Below are 23,670 nucleotides of genomic sequence, written 5' to 3' on the forward strand. Positions count from 1 at the left end.
TCAACTCAACTGAGTCAACCCAGACTGAGCAACCGTTTGAGTCAACCCGTTAACTTTGATCGTTGACTTTGACTGAAAAGTCAAAATTTTTGAAATGTCATATTTTATGTTTTTCAATGTCATGAGTCCGAATCCATAGTTTGTTTTGCCAAATTCACACTCGGTAAGTCGTTTTCAGTGTTTTATCTTCGGATTCAATTTGGTTTTTCGATTAAGTTCAGTTTCTGACGTAAATTCATTTGTTTTGTATCTGATAAATTATTGGACGTTGAATTTAAGTTCGAGAGTGATCAAAAGGAGTTTAAATGTTCGATCAGTGGAGCACAAAAATCGATGTAATATTTTACTGCCTCTTTTCATGCTTTATGGAATATGTTAATAATGAATAAATGCATAGATGTATATGATTGGTCTATTATGCATGTTTGATTATGGATGGACTCGAACCGAATACGGGTAGAGTGATAAATTGGTTAAGACTATTGACTTACATAAAGGAATTGTAAGACTGATAAGAAATAATTTCAAGTACAATGTTTAGTTTGAAGAACAAATAACCTCAAAATTATCAAATTCTAATTATTTTTGTCAAAGGTTTAATATCAGAATCACCTAATTATAAAATTACGAAATTGTCCATATGTGGTAAAAATGGACTGGGCTAACCTAAGAGCGAAAGTACCTTGAGAATTCGTATTTTTAATTCGATAAATCACTATTTCATCTGTTAAATTCATGATCTACTCAAATAGTCATTGATAATCAGATCCTAACATTCGAGAAGGTACAAGACCTATAATTGTTGATTATCAACAAACACCTAAAGACTAAAATATTGGAAGTATTATTCTTGTTTAAATTATTCAGAAAAATGGAATTAAATGGAAAGATTGGACGAAAGAAAAGGACTGGAATAAAATTGTAATTTGACCAAAATGTCATTGCACTACAAAAAGACCATGATTACCTCTAAGTGCGAAAATAACGCTGAACAATTATATATGACCAAATTACCTAAAATGTACATATTTTTAGATTGATCTAAATTATCGAAATATCCTCGAGCTACGAAATAACTAAAATAACTTTCAATGTTCAAATGACCAAAATAACCTGAACTCTAAAGAAACTAGAATACTTTGAAGCCTAATTTATCGGAAGTAATGCCACTGACAGAATGGAATGGAATGACGGTAATACACTTAAAGTGTAAAAAGGACTATGGATGGCTATGATAACGAAGACGACCTGAGAACTCATATATTGATTCACTTGAACCTTGGAATCATTGATTAAATTTCTGATCTGTTTATAAACCCTAAAAAATAAACTACATTTGGAAATTCTTAATACGTAGATCTCCTTGTTTTGAATGATTATTTGAAGACTAGATTACTTGAATTGCGACACGTCACTAAAGTATTTAAATGATGGATTATCCTCAAGTTTTGAAATAACTAATGTGTTTGGACCCCAAATGATTAAAATAACCTCGAATATCGAGATGACCTAAATACCTTTATGAAATGGATTAAGTGAATGTCTTTGGATAGACTATGGGAACACTGATGAATCTAAATGTATTGCCTCTAAAGGTTATGGAAACGACCCAAGTCTTTGAATATTTTGGATACTAATACAACGTGGAAATGAAATAAATACCAACGGAATAACTATTCGTCTCTTCAAGAACTGATCAAGGATGATTCTGATATTGATCAGATAAACTGGTGCATATAATAATAATAAGTGAATAATAGTGAAGTATTATGGTCCTAATGATTGACAAGTATCACAATATTGGGATCTGTAGTTCAATCAGACTCGAAATCATGATAATTCAATATAATCTTGAATACCACAAATCCTTATAATTCTATCCTTATTGAGTTAAATTACTGAAAATTCTTCAAGAATCGAATTGTCTAAAATACCATGTTGTTTGAATAATGGAATCACTCCTGTTATACTTGAAATTTTAAGTAACTATGATGTAAAAGGTTATGAATACCTTCTTGATCACCAAGTAACTCTGAAGAATATCTGGATTCTCTAGTGTTTCTTATTTGACATGTAAATGCTTTACCTATTTTAAAACATGATTTTCCAAAATTTCAGATTTACTGATGTTTTGATTTACTTTTAACTGAACTATGACTACATGATATGTATCCTTTGATTACATGTTTTCATTGGAAAATACAATCATTCCTAATTTATGGATCATAGAATCTATTGGTTTATGAACTATGGTTACCTGAAATGTGTTATCTGGTTTCCTGTTTTCACTGAAAAATATATTCGTTCTTGATTTATGGATCATGAAATCTACTGGTTATTACTTGAATTGTTTTATTGGACATTATATGGGTAGGATGGAGTATGGAGGTTCGGCTCTAATCAAGCTGGTAAATCCTTATGGACCTAAGGTGACTCTTGGGTAGGCTCCGAGGCCCCGAGGAACTTTCTTGGGTAGGCTCTCAGACCCCAAGGCACTCCCTTGGGTAAATCATGAGACTACATATGGTGTACGTGTGGAGGGCAGTTATGTGGTTTATTTCATTGTCTCTCTTACAAAATTTTACTGGATCACGATCATGATATTACAGTTTACTGTTAAATCTAATTTCTACTGGATATTGTATGGGTAGGATTCTGGAGTATGGAGGTTCTGTCTGATCAAGCTGGTAAATCCTTACGGACCTAAGGAGACCCTTGGGTAGGCCCATAGGCCCCAAGGCACTCCCTTAGGGTGGCTCATTTGCTGTGTGCTTAGGGTAAGTCCTTATGGATGCAGTTTTGGGGAAACTGCATAAAGGTGTTCAATTGGAGGGTTTTACTATGGTTTTAAAAATATGTTCAATCTGTTACTGTTTTGAAAAGATATATACCCTTTTCACTGGTTTTGGTTGGAACACACTAAACATCCTATTCCGATCTCTTGAAAACTAGGTCCTCTGAATGTTTCCTTTGAACTAAAATATTCATGCCATTTACTCGAAGAAATATCAGTGGAACCACATCTCATCCTGAAAACCTATAGACGTCTGAATCGATAAGGAAATTTTTATGCTTGTCTATTATCTGCATATCCTTCAGCATCACTTGGTAGTTCTGTATTACTGAGCTTCCCAAAACTCACTCTTTTACTCTCCATTTCATGTTAAAAGAATTGATCCGATGCAACTATCGACATCAGTTTAGGAGTTCCACCGGCGTTGCTTGCAGAATACGATGCATGTGATTACGGGGTATGTAGATTGTATTATGTTTTTATATTCGAGTCTGAAACCTGTTTTATTTTTTGATATTGTTAAATTCTACTTTTAATATATAAATTTTTACGGTTTTACGCGCTTTAACATAAATTTTAAAATTTTCAGGATTTTTACGGTGAATCGCTCCAGTGACCCTAATGTGACACCTTGGATCGGGTCAACCGCATCGGTCTGAGGGTCTTACAAAAGTCACTTAATTCTTACCATTAATATATAATTATGTTGATTATGAAGAACTACTTTATTAAGAATTTTCAAAAGAGATTCATGTACGCATTAGTATTAAAAGTTTAGCTACCGTGGACCTATAATTTAATAACTTATATAAAATATACACTCTTTTATGTCATTTTGAAATGGATTTTTTTAAAAAAAAATCGTTTTAATCATAGGGTTTGAAAGCACATAATACGTTTTGAAAGGTTTAAAAGCAGAGATAAATCAAGATTTTTATTAGGTGGGGTAAAAATAAATTTATAAATGTTTGAAGGCGTTTAAGTGTGATTTTCATTTAATTAATTTATAACTATATAATTTTTAATTAATTTATAATTATATAAATTCGTAAGAAATTACACAATACATAATTTTATCTTTTAAATAGTTTAAAATGCTTTTTTTTATATTTTTTTAATCATTGATAACACATACCCATATTAAAGGAGAATACCATTATCTTTTAACACTAAGACTATTCAATGACTACACGCTATACATATTCCATTTAGAGAGGTAAGACCACTTCTGTTCCCTCCCACTAGCTTCTTCTTTTGATGAAGATGTGGATTTCATTAACTAGTAATTACATTAAGAAGAACAAAGTCTTTAATCAGGTTCATTATAATAGAACCAAAAAGGATTGATCTTCGACAAAGTTCAATGTGCAACGGCATGAGTAACTCTATTAGCATCTCGCTTTAAGTAGAATTGTAGAAAACTTTAAAATCCATGTTGTTTGCAAGAGCCTCGTTGAGTCTCATTGAACAACAATCCAATAACACAGATAACCGCTTATTGATTCGTCAGTCGGTTTACTATGAAAATCACGTCGTCTTCAATAATGACTTGTTTCCATTCATTTTCAATAGCCAATCGGATCCCACTAGCTTCATCCACGATTAATAGTAATATAAACATTTATTAATTGTTGTATTTAATATGATATTAATATTTATATATTATTGATAAAATTTAGTTCTATAAACTATTTTAAAATAATGATAGACAATTTTAGTTATTTTGAAAGATTTTTAGAAAAAGAAAATAAATATAATATGTATCATCCTCAATTTTTTCATTAAATTTAACTAATATAAAAAAGGTCTTAAATACTGGTTTGCAAAATTCCTTTTAAATTTATAAATAAACTTTTTTTTTCTAATGATAATTTCTAAGTTACATTTATACAATAGCTATTACGTTATGTGAACTCTAAAATGATGATTTATATGACACTAATAGTTCGTAAGCAACTGGGAGTTTACAGAATTTCTAAGTGATAATAATTTCATGCGCATAATAATCAAAAGTAAAGAGTGAAGGTTGGAATTTATAACGAATTTCTTTTAGCAATATATATAAATAAATAAGTGACCACTTAATTTCAATATTTTACTTCAGTGGAACCATAATCAATGGATAAAAGGCTAATGATCGCTGCCAACTGCCAACTATTCCAAACCTTTTCTGATATTTAAATTTTGGTTAAAGTACATAAATGGTCCCCTGAGTATAGGATACTACTTTTATAAGTCATGAATATTAGAAGTTACAAAATGATCATCGACTATAGAATGTTGCTTTGTTGCGTCCCTAGACTATTAAAAGTTACAAAATAGTCACCCGACTATTCATTATGTTTCAAACTTGTCATTTTGTGTTAAATATTGGCGGTTGTTTAAGCCAGATGTTAACATGATGACTGAGATATGATAGTCTTTTGAGATTCTAAGATTAGATTTTATCATATCACAGTCAACAGGTTAACGTTTAGCTCAGAATACCATCCATTTTTTAACGGAATAGGATGAGTTTGAAACATAATGAATAGTCGGTTGATCATTTTGTAACTTTTAATAGTCGAGGGACTCAACAAAGCAACACTCTATAGTTGAAGGATAATTTTATAACTTTTAATAGTTGAGGGAGTTAATAAGCAGTGACCTATAATTGGGGGACCATTTGTGTACTTTATCCTTAAATTTTCTAATAGATGCACGACCAACTTACTTTAACGGCTAAAAAATCGTTGTTGTTTCTAGAGGTCACGGGTTTGAGCACTAGCGACTGCATCAATATGATTGAGCGTTCATTGTCTAATGATTGAGAGTACTTAGAACAAATACTACTTTATAATCATCTTAACTTAATAAAAAGAAAAAAAAGAAAAAAAAATGTAATAGATTATCGATTTTTAGTTTAATCAAACAATTTAAAATAATTTTTATTCAATTTTAAAATTACTATGTATTATATAAAAAAATAATTACACATAAATATTACCATTATACATCATACACTTGGGGGGGGGGAGAGGTTTAAACTCTTCAATTTTCGAAGTATAAGATTAAAGAATGATGTAAATTTGAGCACCTTTAAATTTATATATTCTTAAATATTTTAATAATAATTTTGTTAATTAAATTACAATTTAATAAACTAATATATGATATATTCCTTAAAGTAAATATTAGTTTAGAAATCAAATCTATATACGATAAAAAAAATAAACATTAAAACAAAATTAGTTTAGAAATCGAATCAAAATAGATCTCCGACGTAAATAAAAATATTAAACTGAAACTCATACCTAATCTACATGTACATAAATAAAACACATAATGAAAAACATCAAAGATCTGAAAATTGTGAATGTGAATATAATATAAGCGGGATCTAATAATACCTAGGATGAGAAATCAAGCCATCCATTTGGGTGAAGGTGACAAATGGCAGATAGGGTTATATAAATAATTAAAAGAAATAAATTAGTTTATATGATATAAAATCTAGTATCTGCCAAACTATACTCATTGTTTTAACTATCTTGTACAAACTTCAAAAAGAGAAAAGTGGGAATATAATTTAATTAGGGCAAGTGGCCATTGGAAATGCTTATGTTCGATATTTATTTACAACAATCTCTCTCTAATAACGATTGATTGTAATTATGGAGTTAATTAGGGAGTCCGACGCGCGTTATACGTGTAAAGTCCGTGACATATCAATCCAAAATCACCCTCACCCTTGCTTTTTTAAAAAGCCAAACCATATTATTGAGTCGTTGATCAACACCGTCCCATTTTATTTTATGTTTTCCCATCAGATTTATTTTTATTTAAATAATAGATTCCGTTTTGAGGTTTGAAAGTAAAAGTCAACATAAAATTATTAAAGCCGCCTAGCCGGGGAAATCACATAAATCAATCTTAAAATCTTTACAATAATCAAACCACTGCTTTCTTCTCTTCTAATTTCCAACGACCTTTTTTTTCGTATTTAAAAGAGAATTATGATTCAAACTCTAAACAAAATATTATTGTCATCCAATCGTTGTACAAGTAACTCATGAATGCCCCAGCAAAAGGATTATAATAATATGAAACGATAATACTATACTATGTTGCACTGATACTGATACGGGGACGGTGATTGGCATGAGAAACGATAATTTATAAAATTACAGGGTACGGAGACAGAAAGGGTACAACATATATATATATTTTAAAATTATAAATAGATGTAAAAAATTATAAATAAAATCAATACTTCATAGAAAATTAGTGTAACATCCTAATTTAGCCTTAATTAAAAGTCATAATATTTGGGAATTTTTTTCTAAATCCCTAAATTAATTTTGGTGGTCAATTTACAACACTGCAAAACTTGTTTCCAGATTCGAAAATCCTAGAAAACTCAGGGATCAACCGAAAATTAGACCAAAAATTCTTTAAACCCTGTTATAACTCTTCTTTCTCCCTCATGCGGTCGCTTCCTATTTCTTTCTTTTCACAACTCTAGCTGTCGTTCATCACTCCTCGCCGCACTGTCATTGTTCGTAGCGCCGTGAGAGTCTCCGAAACATCCCCAAGTAAGCATCGAACGTCCCGATTTCTTTTAGTCGTACCCTGCCACTGTGGCACATCCGTTGTACGTACCCTAGTCATCCTTGTATCGTCTCCGTTCCAGAGGCGTATCGGGTACTTGAAACAAGATTTCTTTGTCGTCCTGGTGCTTCATAGATTATGATCATAATAATCAACATGCTATTTATGTTAATGATATCGAATATAAGGTTACATGTGAAGATTAAGAAAAACGAAATCTTCAAGTAGTTTTTGATGATGAGGTTCATAGACAAAATGTTTTCACTTCTTAATTCCAGGTAAGACTTGTTGTATTATCATGGACAGTTAAAGTTGTGTTGATGAGTCTTGTGTATGTACTTGATTTATGTCACGGTGGGAGAGGGAAGACGAGAGGGAGAAGAAGGAGGACGAGAGATGAGTATCGAAGGAGAATTGGGGGAAATGAATAATCAAGGGTTAGGGATTGAGATAGAATTGAGAAGTAATTACCTGAGAGCAGGGCACGTGAGGAGCACGGGGGGGAATTAAAGTAATTACCCAGCAGAATCAGCAGACTGGTCCAGCAGATACAGGTGGAGCAAAGGAAGCCCAGCAGCAGCCCAATTCCTGTTATGATAACAGAATTGGTTAGAGAGAGGTACAACTGGCATAACAGAATCTATTATGATTGTATGTAAATAAAGGCAATGTAAACAGAAAGAGGAGTTATGAAATGAATGAATGAGTTTTTCTGTAATCTTTTCTTTCTGCTTCTAAAAACCCCATTCCTTCGATTATTCTTCTTCTTTTACCCATTCATAACAAATTGGTATCGAGAGCCTGATTTTCCTGGCTATTGATGTTGTAATGACAAAGAAAAACCAGACCATGACTGAATCATCAGAGTTTGCAGCACTACAGAAACAATTGGAAGATTTAACTGCTTTGGTCAAGCAATCTCAGGATGAAACCAAGATTCCTAAATGGTGGGAGAATCAAGAGGAGCGTATCATTGTTGTGGAGTCTAGAATGGCTATAAATCAAGGGTACGTAGAAGAGCTTTTGAGGATTTTGACTGACCGGAAAGGAGATCAAAATCAACCTGATGAGGAACAGGTACAGACCCCTAATTCATCTAACATGAGTGGGAAGCATGCTGTACATGTTACAATGGTTAATGACAAAAATAGGTTTACTTATAAACCTGATGAGTCTGGAATTTTAAAATCTAAGCCAAATGAGTTGCCTACTCACATAACCAGCTTCAAAAATGATATTCAAGTGGGGGAGAATAGTGCTGTTAAGAACAATATAGTGGGTTTAGATATGGATAGAAGAGGCACAGGGGGGTCTTGTAATACTTCAGGGATTATGTTGCACAGGCCTAAAATCGAGTTACCTTTTTTTGAAGGTAGTAATCCCAGAGGTTGGATACATAAATGCCTTAAATACTTCTCATTATGTAGTATTGCTGAGGAACAAAGAGTAGAAGTAGCTACAATGTACTTAACAGGTAAAGCAGAATTTTGGTTTGATGGCTACAAAATGCAAAAACATCATGTTACATGGCATGAGTTTGAGGCAGACCTATGTCATAGGTTCTGTGATAAGGCCTTTGCTGATATAGTGGAAGAGTTTACTAAGGTGGTACAGAAAGGGTCTGTGGAGGAGTATCAGGACAGATTTGAAGAACTACAACCTCATATGCTTTTACAGAATCCTACACTAGGTGAGGAATTCTTTGTCCCTCTGTTTATTAGTGGACTAAGGGATGATATTAAACATAGATTCAAGGCACTAGACCCTAAGACACTATCTGAAGCATACATACAAGCTAAACTGTATGAATTGTCTGTTGAATTTGAAAGAAAGAGAATGAGGCCAGTTTAGAAACCCACCCTACCCAAATTCCCTTCCTGTTTCTAAGCCAACTCAATTACCAATTCCACAAAAGAATTCAACCACTTTGCCACCAAAACAGAATTTAATAGAGTACAGAAGACAAAACAATTTGTGCTTTAAATGTGGTGAGAAATTTGTTCCAGGCTATCAATGTAAAACAAAAACAACTGAACATGATGATTGAAGAGGATACTATTTTGCCTTCAGATATTCTACCTACTGATTCAGAACAGCAAGTTATACAGGAGGAAGAGAGCCTAGAAATATTTATGAATGCTATCACTGGGTGTATTGGTCATAACACCTTAAGAATTCAGGGCAGTATCCTAAGCAAACCACTGAATATTCTAATTGACAGTGGTAGTACTCACAGTTTTTTAACGCCATAGTGGGCTGAGGCTAGTATACATGTAAATACACTTTATCCTTTGGCTATTACAGTAGCTAATGGTCAACAACTATATAGTACAGCAAGGTGTAATAGAGTTGAATGGCAAATGCAAGGACAATCTTTTGTTCATGATTTCAGACTTTTACAGTTGGGAGGGAGTGATATGGTATTGGGAGTAGATTGGATGAAATTATTTAGTCCAATCTTGATGGACTTCAACAAAATGACACTCAGTTTTGTTCACCAAGATGGACAAATTGTTATACATGGTCAACAACCATCTTCATTTTTGCAGCAAATTTCAGGAGCTTCTTTATTGAAAATTACAGTTTCAGATTCTGTTATTTTGGGACATATTGTATTATTCTCTATGACAGAAGCCTCTAAACCTATTCCTGCAGCTATTCAGTCTCTCCTAGAAAGCTACAAGGATATTTTTGAGGAGCCAAGAGGTCTTCCACCAGTAAGAAATCATGACCATGGTATTTCCCTTAAACCTGATTCAATTCCTGTCAATCTCAGGCCCTACAGATTTCCACACAACCAGAAGGCTGAGGTGGAAAGACATATTGCTACTATGTTATCTTCTTCTATTATTCAGCCTAGTAAAAGTCCATTTGCTTCTCCATGCCTCCTAATTAAGAAGAAAGATGGCTCTTGGAGGTTATGTGTGGATTACAGGCAACTAAACAACATGACTATTAAGGATAAATTTCCTATTCCTGTTGTGGAGGACTTATTAGATGAATTACATGGTGCTGTTTATTTTTCAAAGATTGACCTCAGATCAGGGTATTGGCAAATCAGAATTAAGGATGCAGATATTCACAAAACTGCATTCAGAACTCATCAAGGCCACTATGAATTTAAGGTGATGCCTTTTGGCCTTACTAATGCCCCAGCTACTTTTCAGACATTAATGAATGAACTATTTAGTTCCTTAGAAATTTGTGTTGGTGTTTTTTGATGACATCTTAGTTTACAGCAGTTCTATGGCAGCTCATATTGCTCATTTACAACAAGTTTTAGAGGTGTTACAAGCTAATCAATTGTTTACAAAGTTCTCTAAATGTTTTTTTGGACAAACCCAAGTAGAATACTTGGGACATATTATTTCAGCAGCAGGGGTTGCTACTAATTCCAGTAAGGTGGAAGCAATGAAGAATTGGCCTCTTCCTAAATCTTTGAAGTCTTTGAGGGGATTTTTGGGATTAACAGGCTATTATAGAAGATTTATTAAAGATTATGGTGCTATAAGCAGGCCACTGACACAAATGCTTAAAGCAGACAATTTTAAGTGGACTATTGCAGCTTTGACTGCTTTTGAAAATCTTAAAAGAGCCATGTCCACTACTCCTGTTTTGGCTCTTCCAGATTTTACTCAGAATTTTTACTTAGAGACAGATGCAAGCTCAGGAGGTATAAGTGCTGTTTTATCTCAAAATGGCAGACCTATAGCATTTTTGAGTAAGGCCCTTAGTCCTAGAAATGCTACTCTCTCTATTTATGAAAGAGAATATTTAGCTATTCTATTAGCAATATCTAAATGGAGACATTACTTAGAGGGTAATCCTTTTATCATTAAGACTGACCATGAACCTCTAAAGTATCTTTTGGAGCAGAAGTTGACCACTACAATTCAAAAGAGAGGATTGACCAAGCTTTTGGGATTGGATTATACTATACAGTACAGAAAAGGGAAATCAAATGTGGTGGCAGATGCATTATCTAGACAATGGGAGGATCAGGGAAAGTGTTTGGCCATGGGCACAACTCTAATTATTCCAAGTTGGGTGCAGGAGGTGGAGGCTAGTTATAAAGAAGATTTATTGGCTACTGAGTGGATCACTAAATTGGTTGTTCATTCTACTGCTGATAATAAGTGGAGATATTCAAAGGGAATCCTTAGATATAAGGATAGAGTTTATATTGGGGAGGCTGGATCTCTTAGACTACAAATTCTTCAGACATTATATGACTCACCTCATGGGGGTCATTCTGGAAGTCAAGCAACTTATCAGAGAATTAAATCTTACTTCTATTGGCCTAGACTTAAAGCTATGGTGGTCAATTATGTTAAAATTTGTGCCGTCTGCCAACAAACTAAGGTGGAACATGTTGCTAAACCAGGCTGCTACAACCATTACCTATTCCTCAACAAGCTTGGGAAGTTATCACTATGGATTTTATTGAAGGCTTGCCTACATCTTTAAGGAAGAATTGTATTCTTGTGGTGGTTGACAAGTTTACTAAATAATCACTTTTTAGCTCTATCACACCCTTACTCAGCAGCTGAGGTGGCTAAATTGTATTTGGACCACATATATAAGCTTCATGGCCAGCCTAAAATGGCAATTTAAGGAAGAACAGTACCTCCGAGGGCTTTGTTTTTACCAACCAAAGCAATGGGCTAAATGGTTTCCACATGCTAAGTGGTGGTACAATTCTACCTACCATACTGCCTTAAAACTAACACCTTTTCAGGCTCTATATGGCTACAAGCCCCCTACCATGGTTTGGTATACAGACACTCAAGTACATGCAGTGGCAGAGTTAATGAGAAGCAGGGAAGACATTCGACAATTGGTGAAAATTCAATTACAACAAGCAAGTAATAGAATGAAACAGAAAGCTGATAAAAACAGATCAGAAAGAGTATTTTAGATTGGGGATTTCGTTTACCTGAAACTGCAGCCGTATCGACAGACTTCTATCGCCCTGAGGAAAAATTTGAAATTAGCAGCAAGGTTTTATGGCCCTTACAAGATTATTGAAAAAATTGGGGAAGTAGCCTACAAACTTGACTTACCAGATTCTTCGCGGTTGCACCCAGTCTTTCATGTCAGTTTATTAAAGAAGCATGTTGGGCCTGATGCAACAACTTCCACAAATCCTCCTACGATTGATGATGAGGGTCAGTTTTGGATAGAACCCAACAAAATATTAGGCAGAAGAATTGTTAATCGACACAATAAACCAATTACATAGTTGTTGGTTCGATGGACTAACCTGGACGAGATACACGACACTTGGGAAGACTATTCAGTGCTGCGAGGGCAGTTTCTGTCGTTTGATCCTTGGGGACAAGGATCATCTGATGGGTGGGTATTGTCACGGTGGGAGAGGGAAGACGAGAGGGAGAAGAAGGACGAGAGATGAGTATCGAAAGAGAATTGGGGAAATGAATAATCAAGGGTTAGGATTGAGATAGGATTGGGAAGTAATTACCTGAGAGCAGGGCACGTGAGGAGCACGGGGGGAATTAAAGTAATTACCCAGCAGAATCAGCAGACTGGTCCAGCAGATACAGGTGGAGCAAAGGAAGCCCAGCAGCAGCCCAATTCCTGTTATGATAACATAATTGGTTAGAGAGAGGTACAGCTGGCATAACAGAATCTATTATGATTGTATGTAAATAAAGGCAATGTAAACAGAAAGAGTTATGAAATGAATGAATGAGAACGTTTTCTATAATCTTTTCTTTCTGCTTCTAAAACCCCCATTCCTTCGATTATTTCTTCTTCTTTTACCCATTCATAACAATTTACCATGCTAAAGACATTTAAAGTCATATCATCTTAAGTGTCTTAATTACAATAACGAGTTAAAGGTACTTAAACAATTGTTGATTTATATTCAAAATTAGGACTCACATTAATATAAAAAAATCACATTAACAAGGTATTTGTAATGTAGTTCATATGGTACTCTCCCACTTACTTTTGGGTAAGCGATGGCTATTTTATCGAAAAGTACACAATGACATAGTGAATCTGTTGAATGGTTTTGATATAACAATAAATTGTAAAACTGATTTTAGATTTAATCGAATTTGTCAAAAATTTATCAAAAATAATTTAAAATCCAAATTAACTTGAAAAATATGTTCGCGGCCGTCTTTCGGGTGGGTCTGGAATTGAGTTTCGACTTGAAATAACGAGTTAGAGTCGCCACTGATCACTTTAAAAATAGTTAGGTGGATCGGACACCCTCTTACCTGATCTGCCTCTTACCAGAAATATGTCGGGTTCGGGAGTCGGTTACGGTCAAAGAAAGATTAGCACCCTTGAACCGTACTTTTGGTACCATTTTAATTTATTGGTTGTCTTAATTGCAAAAATTACAATTTAAATTCAAATTTACAAACCCAATTCAAATTACTTACCTTTAATTGAAAAAAAATCCCCTAAAAGTCAAGAATATTGTTATATTGTAAAATAAAAAATAAATAAAAATAAAATAATAATAATATAAAAAATTAATATATAATAAAAAATAAATAGATAAAAAAAGATAAATAAAAAATAAAAAAAAAAAAAAATAAAAAGTTAAATTTTGAAAAAAATAAAGAAAAATAAGAAAATAAATATTAACAAATAACCGAAACATAAATAAATAAAAGAAAGGATCAAATTGAATTAAATTGGAATTTATGGACTGAAATTAATCCTAAAAGTGAACTGCAAGAGAAAAAACAAAATTAGGGGGTTAATTAGCAAAATATAAGAAATGTAAACAGGGATCAAATTGAATAATTAAAAATTCAGAGACAAAATTGCAACATGTGACCAAAATGAATTACACTTCAAAATGAGGGACTGCGAAATAATTTAATATTGGTTAATTACACAATGGTTCCTCCCCTATAAATAACCCAAAAATTAAAAAAATCATTTTCAACCAAACCCAAAAAAAAAACTCTCTAAATTTAACTGCTCCGGCCACCGTGCCGGCCGTCGCTGCGACCGTCGAAAAAAAACAAAACTCACCCACATTTCCCCTCGTCACACTGAAGCAAGATTCGAACCCTAAATCTCCATAACCAAGCCCAAACGACGTAGATCTAGGGAAAACCCTCGGTTTTACCTTTTTCGACGAGACCCTTCATTTTTCTGGTGGCTCCTTCTTTCCCAAGCCCAGATCGGGGCTTCTTGTACTTGTTTCCTTTGGTATTTTATATACGTCTAGGTATTTTGTGTTTGTGGTTTTCATTGTTTATGTTTCTGTATTGCTCCATGTGGTTCGATTGATTTGTGTTGTGTTTTCTCCGTTTAGTTCCGTTGTATTTCTGTGTTTGGTTACCCGATTGTTGGTCAATTTCGAATCTGTTTTTCGTGTTGTTTTTCCGATGTTGGTTCTCTCCCTTTGTCATGGTTTGGTGGGGGTATTTATACCCCCTCCACCGTGGCCGTTTCCGATGATCTCGGTTACTGCTCATTGTTGGCCAAGGATTTCGAGATGGGTCAATTTCGATTTCCTTGGCCAAAACTCTCGGCGCTGTTGAAACGCCCGTTGGGCACCTTTGGTGAAATCTGGACCGTTAGATCGAAGGGCCAGATCTAACAGCCTTCGATCGACTGAACGTTTGACTTGGAGATAAAACCCTAATGGACTCTGTTGGGCTGAACCGAGTCTGCTGGGTCAGGCTACCCGTTAGGGCCTGCTTTGGACCTTGGACTTGGACATGGAAACGAAAAAAAAAAAAAAAAATAAAAAATAAATAAAAACGAAAAATAAATAATAAATATATTATATATGTATATTCTAAAATGTTTTCAAAATTTCAAAAACATTTTAAAAACTATATATTATATATATGTTTTCAAAATGTTTTTAAAACTATATATTATATATATGTTTTCAAAATGTTTTCAAAACTATATAATATATATGTTTTCAAAAACTATATATTATATATATTTTCAAAAATGTTTCAAAAACTATATATTATATATGTTTTCAATTTTTTTAAAACTTTATAATATATATTTTCAAAATGTTTTCAAAACTATATAATATATATATTTTTGAAAATCGCTTTCTAAAAATTATATATTATATTTTTCCAAAAAATATTTTCAGAAATTATACTATATTAATATATATATAAATAAAAAATAAATAAATAATTTAAAAAACAAAATAAAATAAAAACAAATCAGGACGAAAATGAGTGTCTACAGCTGCCCCTCTTTGTCCTTTTTTCGTGTAACCAAAAATAGGACAAATATAAAAGGACATAAATTTTCGTTTGGTATGAAGGGTCCCTGAGTCTAATATCTTCCTTTGTGGAGTTGAAATTGACTCTGATATTTCAATTAGGAATAACTCCCTATTAAATTGAGTTGGGATGACTCATCTATCACGAAGTCGAGTCCGTCTTGAAATGATATGAGATTGAAGCCGTAGTTCGGAATTTGAATCAAAATGTGGCTTCTTGTTGCCGAATCGTAGTCAACTTTGGTCTTTTCTTGATTTAAAGACATCGGTTTGGAAATTCATTCCAGAAAGTATTTCCTTGACACTATCATGTGGTTGATAGGCCCTCGAGCTGAATAGAATCAAACTCGAAAGTTTTTGTTGACAATAGTTTTCTCACTTAAGCTATGCTGCTGGAAGATGACTAAAACACAGCTAACCCAAGTCTTCTTCTGACTTAAGACCTTGGTTTAAACTTCAACCGAAAAGTAGTTGATAAGTCATCGAGCTGAATGGAATCGAACTCAAAAGTTTTTATTGACAGATAACCCTTCTCACATTGAGTTATGTTGTACAAACTGAAAGATTGCCCCATATCTTCCTCTTGACTTAAAGACCTCGGTTTAAAGTTTAATCGAAAAGTATTTCCTCGCTGCTATCATGCGGTTGATAGTCATCGAGCTGAATCGAATCGAACTTGACAATTTTTGTTGACAAATAGCCTTTCTTGCGTTGAGCTATGCTGTAAACTTGTTATGTCTTTGAACTGAATAGAATCGAACTCAAAGGTTTCTGTTAACAGATAACCCTCATCGCCCTTAGTTATGTTATACTAAGCTGAGAGATTGCCCCTGATCTTCCTCTTGACTTAAAAACCTTGGTTTAAACTTCAACCGGAGAGTAGTTCCTCGTTACTACCATGCGGTTGATATGTCATCGAGTTGAATGGAATCAAACTCGACAATTTTTGTTGATAGATAACCCTTCTCTCCTTAAGCTATGTTTGTAAATTTGATATGCCCTTGAGTTGAATGTAATCAAACTCGAAGGTTGTGACATATAGCCCTTCTCGCCTTGAGCTATGCTGTAAATTTGATATGCCCTTGAGCTGAATGTAATCGAACTCGAAGATTTTTATTGACAGATAACCTTTCTCACCTTAAGTTATGCTGTAAACTTGTTATGTCTTTGAGCTGAATAGAATCGAACTCAAAGGTTTCTGTTGATATATAACCTTTATCGCCTTGAGTTATGTTGTACTAAGCTGAGAGATTACCCCAGATCTTCCTCTTGACTTAAAAACCTTGGTTAAAACTTCAACCGGAAAGTAGTTCCTCGCTGCTACCATGTGATTGATATTTCATCGATCTAAATGGAATCGCTCGAACGTTTGTTGACAGATAGCCCTTCTCGCCTTGAGCTATGTTGTAAATTTGATATGCCCTTGAGCTGAATGTAATCGAACTCGAAGGTTTTTTGCTGGAAGATAGCCCTTCTCACCTTGAGCTATGCTGTAAATAGTCTCTTTAAGTGAAAAATGGCTCCCATTCACAGGTCTAAGCTGGTCATAATTCTTTAAATGAATCCCCTTCACGGGAAAGCCAAGTGGTATATTATGTCAGTCAGATATCATCTGTTGTGGAGTTGAAATCTGGCTTGAAAACGTCAACCGAAACTAGCCACTCGTCGTTGAGTTAAGTTGAATTGGATCTTCATGAATTGGTTCTCAAAACCCGTCTGAATTGATTCTAAGATATGTCGGTCTTTCAATAGGTCAAATTGGCTGAGGTGTAGCTCCTCACTGCTGAGTTAAACAACCACCATCAATTTCTGAAGATACTTTTGAATCAAGTATCTTTCGTCTTAAAGTTGAAACTTGACTCTAAAAGCTGCAAAAAATTATGTATGCTAAAAAAATGATAAATGATGCTCTTAAGTATGCCTAAGATGTATGCAACATGAATTAACTCTTGTTTTATCTCCTGGATGGAGCCTCATTTTTGCCTACTGGTCTCATCTTTGGAATCGACCATGCCCCTATTTTCATATCGGTTTCAGCTTCAAGGACCATTCATATTTGATATTGTCTTGTTTGAAAATGTTTTTTCTCATTTCTTTTATTTTAGGAAAAAAGAATATAAGAAAACATGCCTCTTAATTCAGGCTCGCAATCAAATCGTAAACATGAGTTCAAAGAATATCAAAGGAATCAATAACTCTTTAATGCTTTCAGAGTTATAGTTCTTTGACAAATATCCAATAGGTGAGTTGGCTTCAGGTTAGCTTCCTAATTTCTAAGGTTTCGGCCACCAAATGTCATTTCTTTTTTTAAACATCGCAACATGTCCCTCTTTCTCAGTTTGACATTTTACTAGACCTTCTTTTTGGTTCTTTGAAATCTTCCATTTGTTCAAGCTTCGTAGGCTCCTCTAACAAAGGCAGTGCAAAATATTAGTCTAAAGATGAAATTCCTGGGTGCTCGTGTGAAATTGACTATAACAGGTGTTTCTTAACTCCCTTAGTCCATCTTTCTGAAACTCCTTATTTAGATAAATTTGATTTGTCTGGCTAGCTGAATCTTATTCATAAAGCCGGGGTATTTAACTAATTGCTCTAGAGGGACATCTCATATTATAATCACCTTTATTAGGCTAGCTCAATCTTATCCATAAAGCCGGGGTTTAAAACCAATTGCTTTAGAGGGACATCTCAAGCTTTATTGTATAGATATTATAATCACCTTGATCAGGCTAGCTGAATCTTATCCATAAAGCCAGGGTGTTTAACAAATTGCTCTAGAGGGACAGCTCAAGCTTTATTGTATATATAATATTATAATCAGGTATACGGATCTAATTTCTTAAGTTTGTCAAGAAGAAACTATTATAGTCTAGGTGTTGTTGAAAGTCAAAAAATTTCATCTTTAGAGTTCAATTTCGAAGCAACTTACCTAAACTAGCTTCACCCACTCAACTATTCCATATGTGAAGATCATCATCATAATTGAACTTCTTAAACAAAAGTATAGTAATGTCATATGCAAAAGATGCCCCATGTTGCCCGCTCCTATGTATACCTAAATACCAAACCTCTGTTTATTCCCTTATGAGAGGAGAAGGCTATATCGGTTCTTGCAAGGAAAGGTATGGTGTTCGAGCATATCTTCTGGGGTAAAGTTAAGGGTAGTTGTTTTACCAATTTTTTATCATGTCACCTTGTCAAAGATCTATAACTCTAAGTCATTTACAGAGTTTTTTTTTAATTTAGTTGATATTCAGAGAATTTCAAGTTGTGAATTTGATTCAATGCTCAACATAAATTCATTTAAATATAAAAAATGAGAAAGTTCAAAAACAAGTTTAAACAGGATATTGCAAAATAGAATAAAGCCTCATTAGGATGCCCCACTGGTTGGATTAGGGCTTTCATCTGCTCTTGCTCCCTATTTCTTAACCGTTTCACTTGCCGGGGCTCCTTTTGATGTACCCTCAGATGCATAAATTTCTGCTTCAGAGTGTCCGTGCTTTCATTGTAAAATTCCAACTCTTTTCTGTCCATCATTAGCTAGATCAGGGCTCTAAATTTGGCACATTCTTGTACATCATGTCCATCCTTACTGTGATAACAACAATCACTGCCACCTTCAGTGCATGATGTGTTAGGATGTGGTTCAAGAAACCCCACATTTATTATTTGCCTCCATACCCAAGAAAGAGGTGACTTCAGTTCAGAAACTCTGGTTTTGCCCTTTTACCCTTCTTCTTGGTGATTTCACTTTCCTCATTCTCTTGATGATTAAATAGAGGGTTCTGTGCAACGTGGGGTGATTGTGAATTGTTGAAATGAATTCAGTTCCTATTTTGCATTCTTTGATAATCCTCTTAAAGGTGAGACAATTTTCAATAGCATGCCCCGGAACACCTCCATGATATTCACAATGCGCATTTCATTATACCCCTGGGGCATGGGGGCTTTAGAGGTTTCTCTGGATATGCTGACACCATATGTGCGTCAAACAACTGTTGATAAAGCTCCTTATATGTCATAGGAATGGGATCGAAATGCTCCTTCCCCTTTTCTCTCATTGGTTCTCTCGAATCTTGTCTAGAAGTACCTGACGGTACATCTGTAATTAGTTTTGATTTGTGGTTCGATCAGTCTGTGTTGTGTTTCTCCTTTTAGTTTCGTTATATTTCTGTGTTTGGTTACACGATTGTTGGTCGATTTCAGCTCTATTTTTTGTGATGTTGTTCCGATGTTGGTTCTCTCCCTTTGCCGTAGTTTGGTGGGGGTATTTATGCCCCACCGTTTCTGATGATCTCAGTTACTGCTCATTGTTGGCCAAGGATTTCGGGATGGGTCAGTCCTGATTTTCTTGGACGAAAATCTCGACGCCGTTGAAATGTCCTTTGGGCACTTCTGGTGAAATCTGGACCGTTAGATCCAAGGGCCAGATCTAACGGCCTTTGATCGGCTACGCGTTTAACTTGGAGATGAAACCCTACTGGACTCTGCTGGGCTGAACCGAGTCTGCTGGGTCAGGCTATCCGGTTGGGCCCTGCTTCTGGACCTTGTACTTGGAACTGGAAAGGAAAAAAAAGAAAGAAATAAAAACGAAATATACATAATAAATAAAATAAAAAACAATTATATATTATGCATATATTCTAAAATGTTTTCAAAATTTCAAAAACATTTTAAAAACTATATATTATATATATATTTTTCAAAATGTTTTTAGAAACTATATATTATATATATGTTTTCAAAATGTTTTTAAAAACTATATATTATATATATGTTTTCAAAAATGTTTTCAATTTCTATATATTATATATATTTTAAAAATATTTTCAATATATATATATATATATTATATTTTTCAAATTTTTTTGAAAACTATATATCATATGTTTTCAAAAAAATTTCAAAACTATATATACATATTTTAAAAATGTTTTCAAAACTATATAATATATATTTTCAAAAACCACTTTCTAAAAATTATATATTATTTTTCCAAAATATATTTTCAAAATTATATTACATTAATATATATATATATATATATAAAAAATATAAAAAAAAACAAAAAAAAAAAAACAAATTTGGACGAAAATGAGTTTCTACAATGTTTTAAATATTTTCCAATTTAGTTGAACTATTTTAAATCGTTGCAATCTTTCTATTTTTCGATTGCTTCCACAATTTTGAAAGATCAATTCACTGTGTATTTTTCCTCCACACTAAATTATTTTTCGGTTACATCCATAATGAAAGATTAAATCTGTTGAATTAAGATTTTAATATAACAATAATTCAACCTCCGACTCCTACTACATTGAAAATTCATAACCAGTCAACAAACCATCATATTTCAATGGAGCAAAGTATGTCTATTAGAAGAATAAGATGGTGTTCTTCATTTAAGCAAATTATTTAGGAGCTTGAAATTCTATCATGAAGGGTCACTCTACTCCAACCAATGAGATGGAAGATTGAAGTGAAGAAGAAAAGAAGAAATTCCAACAAAATGTCAAGGCCATGCACATTTTGTTTTGTGCATTAGGCCCAGATGAATATGTAATAGTCTTTTCTTGTTCAAATACCAAAGAGATTTGAGAAAGCTCCAAGTCACTCATGAAGAAATTGATGAAGTGAGGGAAACAAAAATCGGTCTTCTCAACCACAACTATAAAAATTTCAAGATGAAATCGGATGAAGATATCAAAGTTGTGACAAATATATTTTTGTGACTGTCAATGGTCTTAAGGGGTATGGAGAAATCATCCCTAATGAAAATCTTGTGAGGAAGATGATTTACTCCTTATTCTTTGCGATTGAACCCTCTTGTGAAAAAAGAGAGAGAGTAAAAATACATTCTTTGCAAAAGAGAAATATGTGGAGAAAACCCTTCTTTCAAAACATCTTACATCCTTATTTATCTTAGAGAAAAATATGTTGAAAACATTTTGATATTTCGATATAACAAATTAAGATAAATGAATTTTAAGATTTTCAAATAAGGTTTTCTAAGTATATTCGATACAATTATTCGAATAACAAAATATTACTCCAAATCTTTCAAATGTCATTTTTAATCCTTACTCAAATGTAAAATTAAGTTTTAATCTTAAAATAATTTCAAAACGATTTTACAAAATATTTCGAACCATCTCAAAGCCAAAAATTCCAGATTGCTCAGAGGGAACCGATTCCCCCCTGAATGGTTTGGCTCTGAGAATTCCAGTATGTTCGGAGGGAACTGATTCCTCCCAGGGGGTACTGATTCCCCCACTGTTCAACTGTCGAAATATTTGAAGTTTACACTTAGGGAACTGATTCCCCTCAAGGGGTACCGATTCCCCCCACGCTCCAAGCTGTTTTTTTAATTGATTTCACACTAAAACGGCTATATTATCTTCACTAATCATCCCCAACGTTCAGAAGTGATTCAAGGTGTATTTAAGCAAGTTTTGAAGCCTTTGATCAAACAAGAAATTATAGAGAAACAAGAGAGAAAGCATCAAACACCAAGTTTGTGCAAATCAAGCCAATTTTCCTTTCAATATTCATTTTGCTTTCAAGAACACCATTTGCGCTCATTTGTAATTATTTTGGAGTGTTCTTTTCTTTGTTATAGAATTGTGCAAACAATCTACCTTGTGAGGATTTCCTTGTAAGTTTGCAAATTTGTATTGTTCTCTTTGGGAGAAAGTGTTCTCAAGAATTTGGGTATAATTCTTGAGGGTTTGTAAGGTTACTCTTTGTCCTCAAAAGAAAGACAAATTAGTGAATTTGTGGAAAATCCTTAGTGTGAATAGCTAAGGTAGTGGACGTAGACTTTGGTTGAGAAAGTCGAACCACTCTAAATCGTTGTGCAAATTTCTGCAAAAGCTTCCACTAAAATTTTAATTGCCAATTCACCCCCCTCTTGGCCATATTCGTCAATCGATTAACTCATAAAAATATCTTTTAAACCCCTAAGGAATTTTTTTAGTGTGTTGTTTCTTTTTTGCATGATTACAAAGATGTCTTCAACAATTAGGGATGGGTACTGTAACACCTCTTTCTCGTATTCGTACCCGAATATTAATCAGAGATGTTACGTCAACTATTAAAAAATTTCTTATTCAAAAATCGATAAAATATCATATAAAAATGTATTGGGTAGATCATACCAAAAAATCATTTGAATACCATTTTGTAAAACAATATGAAAATAAATCAAAATATGATTTAAATTCTTTTCTTTCCAATTCAATCGAGGTTGACTCATCGCAAGTCTTCCTCATGTATATACGTATATATAGGTAATAATGCATTCACCTTGTAATGCCTCACTAGTAAACCTTACTTTCGATATAAGCTTACTCTTGTACTTTTTCCTTGGTTTTCATTCACAAACCATGTACAAATTTCAAAACATATGTTAGTATCATATTAACATAAACACATACAAGAAATAAATTCATTAAATACTTTCGATACTAGTTCTTTCTCTCAACATCAATATTGATCTTTATACTTCAAAATGACACTTCAAGTCCTTTAATATTCATATCCATCAATAATTCACATGTCTTTTCCAAATTTCACATTTCAATTAGAATTCATCTCAACATTTCCAAATTATTCAAAATGGTCCATTGCCATTTAACTTTAATTTCAAACACCTAATAACATAATTAACATTCTAACATTTAATTCAAGCATGGTACATCAACTCTTGAACAATTGCCATTTAATTCCCAATTTTCCCATTTATTGTGATTTGGTCCCTATAATTGTACAAACTTCCAAATTGGTCTAAAAAACCTTCTAGAGCTTGTATTTTCATCTATTCATCATTTCTAGCCTTAGGAAAATTTTCTTCCCCTAGGTCGAATATGAAGAGTCATTTTTGTCATGGTCTCTAACTTGATTCAAGCATGATTTCATCTCCTAAACATCATTTCCAATCAACTACAACCAATTCCATATCAATTTCCATTCAAACAACCAATTTCCATGAAAAACCCTAAGTGGTCGAAACTTGTATATGTTGATTCCA

The 23,670-nt window shown here is 33.5% G+C and overlaps 1 protein-coding gene across 1 annotated transcript in view; it reads left to right on the top strand.

Moving 5' to 3' along the window:
* Positions 1-15,556, top strand: part of LOC120124525 (E3 ubiquitin-protein ligase RDUF1-like) — a 31,205-nt gene extending 15,649 nt beyond the window's left edge. The window contains exon 2 of the mRNA XM_039143185.1: positions 15,538-15,556. The gene's annotated coding sequence lies outside the window, so the exon portion shown is untranslated. The remainder of the gene's footprint in view (positions 1-15,537) is intronic.
* The last annotated feature ends 8,114 nt before the right edge of the window (positions 15,557-23,670 follow it).

The sequence above is a fragment of the Hibiscus syriacus genome, unplaced genomic scaffold, assembly GCF_006381635.1.
Source record: "Hibiscus syriacus cultivar Baekdansim isolate YM2019G1 unplaced genomic scaffold, ASM638163v2 tig00110419_pilon, whole genome shotgun sequence".
Lineage (NCBI taxonomy): Eukaryota > Viridiplantae > Streptophyta > Magnoliopsida > Malvales > Malvaceae > Hibiscus > Hibiscus syriacus.